General features: G+C 42.1%; 1 pseudogene across 1 annotated transcript; it reads left to right on the top strand.

Moving 5' to 3' along the window:
• Positions 1 to 1,858: 1,858 nt before the first annotated feature.
• On the top strand, positions 1,859 to 2,385 carry LOC101005903 (annotated as a pseudogene). Its single transcript, XR_643685.2, has one exon. The product of XR_643685.2 is annotated as a 40S ribosomal protein S24 pseudogene (transcript).
• Positions 2,386 to 6,882: the final 4,497 nt, after the last annotated feature.

Consider the following 6,882-nt stretch of genomic DNA (forward strand, 5'->3'; position numbering starts at 1 on the left):
CACCAGGAGCTGCTGAATATACCTTTTCAAGGGCTTAGGATACACTGATAAAAATAGACCATAAGCTAGGCCATAAAACAAGTCTCAATAAATTCAAAGAAATTAAATTATATAAGCTATTTTTCTGACTGCAGAGCAATTAAATTAGAAATTAATAACAATACAATATTCAGAAAACTCTTAAATATTTTGAAATAAACATTTTTCTAAATAACTCATGGGTCAAAGAAGAAATCATAGAAGAAATCAGAAGATATTTTGAACTATATGATAAAGAATTTATAACTTGGTGAAATTTGTGGGATAAAGCTAGAACAGTATTTAGAATGAAAGATAAAAGTTTACATTTTTATATCAATGACTAAAGGTTGTACATTTACAAGAAGATAGAATAAGAGGAACAGAGTAAACCCAAATAAGGAGGAGGAAGAAAATAACAAAGAGCAGATCAATGAAAAAAATCTCACATGAACAATAAGGAAAATTAACCAGTCAAAAAGTTGATTCTTTGAAACAATCAACAAAATTGACAAACCCCTAGCTAGAATGATCAAGGGAAAAATTAAATACAAATCACCAATACCAAGGATTAGATGTTCTTGTTACAGATCTTATAGGCTTTAAAGAATAATATACTATTATGAACAATTTTATGCCAATAGATTCAACAAGCTAGATGAAACCAACACATTTTCTGAAAAATACAACTTCTTTAAACTGAGCAGGATGAAACAGAAAATCTCAATAGCCACATAGCTATTAGAGAAATTAAATACATTATCGAAAACCTTTCTACAAATAAAACATCCTCCAGGTCCAGGTGGTTTTACTGGTGAATTCTATCAAACATCCAAGGAAGATGTAAAACCTCTATTACACAATCTTTAACAGGAAAAAGAGGAGAGAATACTTCCCCACTCCTTTTATGAGGCAAGCATAACCTTAACCCTCAAACCTAGGAAAGACATTACAAAAGAGAAGGTCACAGATAAGTATCACTCAGGAACATTGATGCCAAATCCTTAGCATAAAATTAGCAAATCAAATCCAGCTTCTATGAATACAAGATTGATTTAAGATTCAAAACTCAATCTGTGAGGTGAGCAGATCACCTGAGGTCAGGAGTTCAAGATCAGTCTGGCCAACATGGTGAAACCCTGTCTATATTAAAAACACAAAAATTAGCTGGGCATGGTGGTGGGCGCCTGTAGTCGAAGCTACTTGGGAGGCTGAGGCAAGAGAATTGCTTGAACCTGGGAGGTGGAGGTTGCAGTGAGCCAAGATCATACCACTGCACTCCAGCCTGGGCAACAAGTGCAAAACTCCATCAAAAACAAAACGAAACAACCAAACGAACCCCCACAAACTCAATCTGGATGTCTCTTTTTTCCTGCCAGGCCTGAGACTATTTATTTCTGCCAAGAGATACCAAGGTAGGCATATGGAACTTACAAGAGAGCCCCAACTATAACACATTGCCTGGTCTAGAAAACTTCTTCATTCCCACGAGCTCAAAACTCTCCTTCCTCATCCAGAGACGCCACGGCAGCTGGGGACAACAGTAGGTAAATTGCACCTCATCCCTGTCTCACCAAGAGACATCTGGTGGCCTGGTCTGAATAAAACTCATCTGTCCCTTCAGCAGCACCAGAGGCATCAGATAAACCAAATACATCAAAATAACACCCCAAACTCTCTGAAAATTATACTCCCATCGAAACCACACTCCACAAAAGTGGGCCAAGACTTACATACTAAACCTAAACATGGTGACTCACAAAATAAAAGATTAACATAGGACCCAGAGTTTCCTAATTAAATAGAAAAATGTACAGAATACAGTTAAAAATCACTCTAGGATAGGCCGCCATCATGAACGACACCGTAACTATCCGCACTAGAAAGTTCATGACCAACCGACTACTTCAGAGGAAACAAATGGTCATTGATGTCCTTCACCCCGGGAAGGCAACAGTGCCTAAGACAGAAATTCGTGAAAAACTAGCCAAAATGTACAAGACCACACCGGATGTCATCTTTGTATTTGGATTCAGAACTCATTTTGGTGGTGGCAAGACAACTGGCTTTGGCATGATTTATGACTCCCTGGATTATGCAAAGAAAAATGAACCCAAACATAGACTTGCGAGACATGGCCTGTATGAGAAGAAAAAGACCTCAAGAAAGCAACGAAAGGAACGCAAGAACAGAATGAAGAAAGTCAGGGGGACTGCAAAGGCCAATGTTGGTGCTGGCAAAAAGTGAGCTGGAGATTGGATCACAGCCGAAAGAGTAAAGGTGCTGCAGTAAAGGCTACCTGTGTCCATTTTGGATTTTTCACGAGCAGATTAATAAACTAAAAACTTTCATGTGAAAAAAAAAAAATCACTCTAAAAACCAAGAACCAAGAAAATCACAATTTAATAAGAAACAATCAACTGACATGAACATTGAGATAAATAAGATTCTAAAGCATCCATCATAAAAATTTTTCAACAATCAATTACAAATTCTCTTGAAACAAATGAAAGTGAAAAAATAGAAAATGTCAAAAAGAAGTAGATTAAAAAAGAAGAAAATGGGAATCATAGAACTGAAAAATATAATAAAAATTTTAAAAACTTGCTTGATGGGGTCTATAGTAGTATGGAGATGAGAGAAGATAGAATCAGTGAACTTGAGGTCAGGTGTGGTGGCTCACACCTGCAATCCCAGTGCTTTGGGAGGTTTAGATAGGAGGATCACTTGAGGCCAGGAGTTCAAGACCAGCGTGGGCAACATAGTGAGACCTTGTGTGTATGGAAAAAAAAAAAAAATGAATCAGTGAACTTGAGAACAGAACAATAGAATTCACTCAATCTGAACAACAGAGAGCACACAGAAGAAAAAGGCACTTCAGGGCCTGAAGAAAGTAATATGACAATCCAGCATTTGTATCATCAGAGTCCCAGAAGTAGAGAAGAAAGAGAGTGGGGCTGAAAGAATATTTGAAGAGATTTGATTGCAAACTCCCCAAATATGGCAGAAGACACAATCTTACACATTCAAGAAGCTGAGCAAATCCCAAGCATGAGAAATCCAAGGAAATTCATGCCAAGACACATTATAATTAAACTTGCAAACTAAAGATACAGAAGAAAAATCTTGAAAGCAGCCAGAGACAGCCGGGCGCGGTGGCTCACGCCTGTAATCCCAGCACTTTGGGAGGCCAAGACGGGCGGATCACGAGGTCAGGAGATTGAGACCATCCTGGCTAACACGGTGAAATCCCGTCTCTACTAAAAAATACAAAAAACTAGCCGGACGAAGTGGCGGGCGCCTGTAGTCCCAGCTACTTGGGAGGCTGAGGCAGGAGAATGGCGTAAACCCGGGAGGCAGAGCTTGCAGTGAGCTGAGATCTGGCCACTGCACTCCAGCCTGGGTGGCAGAGCGAGACTCCGTCTCAAAAAAAAAAAAAGAAAGCAGCCAGAGAGACACAGTGCATTATTTATAGGGGACACCAATTCGAACAACAGCAGATTTTTCATCTGAAACCAAGGGGGCCAAAGGAAGTATCACATTATTTCTAAAGTGTTGAAAGAAAACAGCTGTCAACCATACAAATTCTGTATCTGGTGGAACTATTGTTCAGGAATAAAGAGAAAAAAGAAAACAGTGGCAGACAAGAAAAAATAAAAAACTTTGTGGCTGGTAGAGCTACTATTAAAGATTGGCTAAAGGAATTTCTTAAAACAGAAAGGAAATAATAAAAAATAAATCTTGGAGCATCAGGAATGAAAAGGAAAGAATAGAAAAAGCAGAAACATAAATATATACTGTAGGCTTTTTCCTCAGCAGTTTAATAAATTATATTCAATGATTGAAATACAATTATAACACCATTTGATGCTGCAGGCAATGATATTTAAAAGCAAGGAAAGTAAAGGGACCTAAATGGAATTGGGATTCTATACTTAAAAAGGTAAAATGGGCCAGGCACGGTGGCTCATGCCTGTAATTCCAGCACTTTGGGAGGCCGAGGCGGGTGGATTACCTGAGGTCAGGAGTTTGAGACCAGCCTGGCCAACATGGTGAAACCCGTCTCTACTAAAAATAACAAAAATTAGCTGGGCGTGGTGGCAGGCACCAGTAATCCTAGCGACTCAGGAGGCCAAGGCAGGAGAATCGCTTGAACCCAGGAGGTGGAGGTTGCAGTGAGCCGATATCGCGCTATTGCGCTGCAGCTTGGGCAACAGGGGCAAAACTCCATCTCAAAAAATAAATAAATAAATAAATAAATAAATAAAGTAAAATGATACTGGTAGGTGTTATGACACATGTGTATGTTAAACTACCCAGAGTAACACTATACAAAGATATGTATACAACATGGGGTTAGAGGCAGTCAAAAATCCATGTAAAACTTTTGACTTGCCCAGAACTTAACTACTAATAGCCTCCTGTTGACTGGAAGCATTACTGATAACATAAACAGTTGATTAACATATATTTTGTATATTATATGTATTGTATACTGTATTCTTATAATCAAGCTAGAAAAATGGAAATGTTATTAAAAATCATAAGGAAGATAAAATATATCTACTATTTATTAAGTGAAAGTGAATCATCATAAAGGTCTTCATCCTTATCATCTTCACATTAAGCAGGTTGAGGAGGAAGAAGAGTTAGTCTTGCTGTCTCAGGGATGGCAGAGGCAGAAGAAAATCTACTGTCTTGGTCTCTTTATTGTTGCTGTAAAGGAATACCTGAGGCTGGGTAACTTACGTAGAAAAAAAAAGGTTTATTGGGCTCACCATTCTGATGGCTGTAATGTTTAAGATTGTTCATCTGCATCTGGTGAGGGCTTCAGGCTACTTCCACTCATGACAGAAGGTGAAAGGGAATTGGCTGTGCAGAGCTCACATAGTGAGGTAGGAAGCAAGAAAGAGTGGAGAGGTGCCAGGCTCTTTTAAACAACCAGCTCTCAGAGGAACTAACAGAGTGAGAACTCATTACCCCTAAAGGAGGGCATTAATCTATTCATGAGGGACCTGTCCCCACTACCCAAACAGCTCCCACTAGTCCCACCTCCAACACTGGAAATCAAATTTCAACATGAGGTTTAGAATAGAGAAACATCACAACCATAGCATCTGCATATAAGTAGACCCACACGGTTCAAACCTGTGTTTAATATAGTTGTTTGACACAGGTTTAAATTTTTGAAATTTTTTTGAAAAATGCTATGAATAAGTCAGGATGGAATTCTAAAAAATGTTCAAGTAATGCACAGGAAGTCAAAACAGAGAAACAGTGAAGTGAGATCTAGAAGAAAAAAATAAAAAAACAACTCAAGATGGCCAACTAGAGGCAGTTACAGTGTGTGGCTCTCAGGAAGAGGAACAAAAGGGGTTAGGAAACACAGCACCTTCAACTGAAACATCCAGGTACTCTCACTGGGACTAATCAAGGAAACAGCTCAACCCAGGAGAATGAAGAAAAGCAAGACAGGACAATGGCTCACCTACAAGCAGCAACGCCGAGCCAGGGGAACCTCCCCAACCCAGGGAAGCGGTGAGTGAACATGCGACCCTGGGAAATCATGCTTCTCCCAGGGATCTTTGCAACCCTCATCAGGAGATCCCCTCATGAACCCACTCCACTAGGGCCTTCAGTGTGACACCTACAGCTGCATGGAGTCTCAGCCGAGCAGCCGCTCAGGCACATGTGGAGGCCCAGGAGCTTTACATACTCTGGCTCCGGGCTTCCCAGCAAAAGTGACTGCAACTCCAGCAAGGTGGGAGGTTGTACCTCTGTTCATACTCCTAGGAAGGGGGCTGAATCCAGGGGGCCAAGCGGCAATGGTCTGTGGGCACCACTTCCATGGTGCCTCACAGGATAAGACCCAATGGCTTGGAATTCCAGCCAACCACCAGCAACAGTGTTGTCCCTACCTGGAATGGAGTTCCCGTGGGGAAGGGTGGGCTGCCATTTTTGTTGTTTGGACGACTCAGCTGTTCCAGCCTGAGGGCTTTGGAGAGTCTAAACTGACTGGGGGCATACAGAATGCCCCAGCACAGCACAGCTGCCCTACCAAAACATAACCAGACTGCTTCTTTAAGCTGGTTCCTGATCCATTCCTCCTCACTGGGCGGGGCTTCCCAACCAGGCCCTCTGGCTACCCCTGCTGGTGTTCTCCAGCAGACCGCGATTTGAATTCTCTCTGGGACAGAATTCTTGGTGAGAGGGGCGGGCTGCCATTTTGCTGTTTCGGTGATTTCGCCGTTCCAGCTTCCACGCTTTCTTTGGAGAGCCTAGGCTAACCAGGGGCAGAGGCGGTACCACAGCACAGCACACAGCACACAGCACAGCACACAGCACAGCACAGCACACAGCACACAGCATAGCACACAGCACAGCACACAGCACAGCACAGCACAGCACACAGCACAGCACAGCACAGCACAGCACAGCACAGCACAGCACACAGCACAGCACAGCACAGCACAGCACAGCACAGCACACAGCACAGCACAGCACAGCCGCTCTACACAAGCATGGCCAGACTGCTCCTATAAGCAGGTCTCCTGTCTCATTTCTCCTGACTGGTTGAGACCTCCCAAATGGGGCCCTTCAGCACCTCCTACAGCTGCGTTTTTGCTGGCAATGGGTCCATACCTCCCTGGGACAGAGCTCCCAGAGGAAGGGGGCAAGTTGCCGTCTTTGCTGTATTGCGGTCTTCACTGGTGATGTGTCTAGGTACTGGAAAATCTGAGATGATTGGGGACTGGAACAGAACCCCACCAAACCGCAGCAGCCCTACAGATAAGTGGCCAGACTATTAAAAGGAAAAAGAAAACACCCATTCAGAGGTCAGCAACTTCAAAGATTGAAAGTAGG

The sequence above is a fragment of the Papio anubis genome, chromosome 2, assembly GCF_008728515.1.
Source record: "Papio anubis isolate 15944 chromosome 2, Panubis1.0, whole genome shotgun sequence".
Taxonomy (NCBI): Eukaryota; Metazoa; Chordata; class Mammalia; order Primates; family Cercopithecidae; genus Papio; species Papio anubis.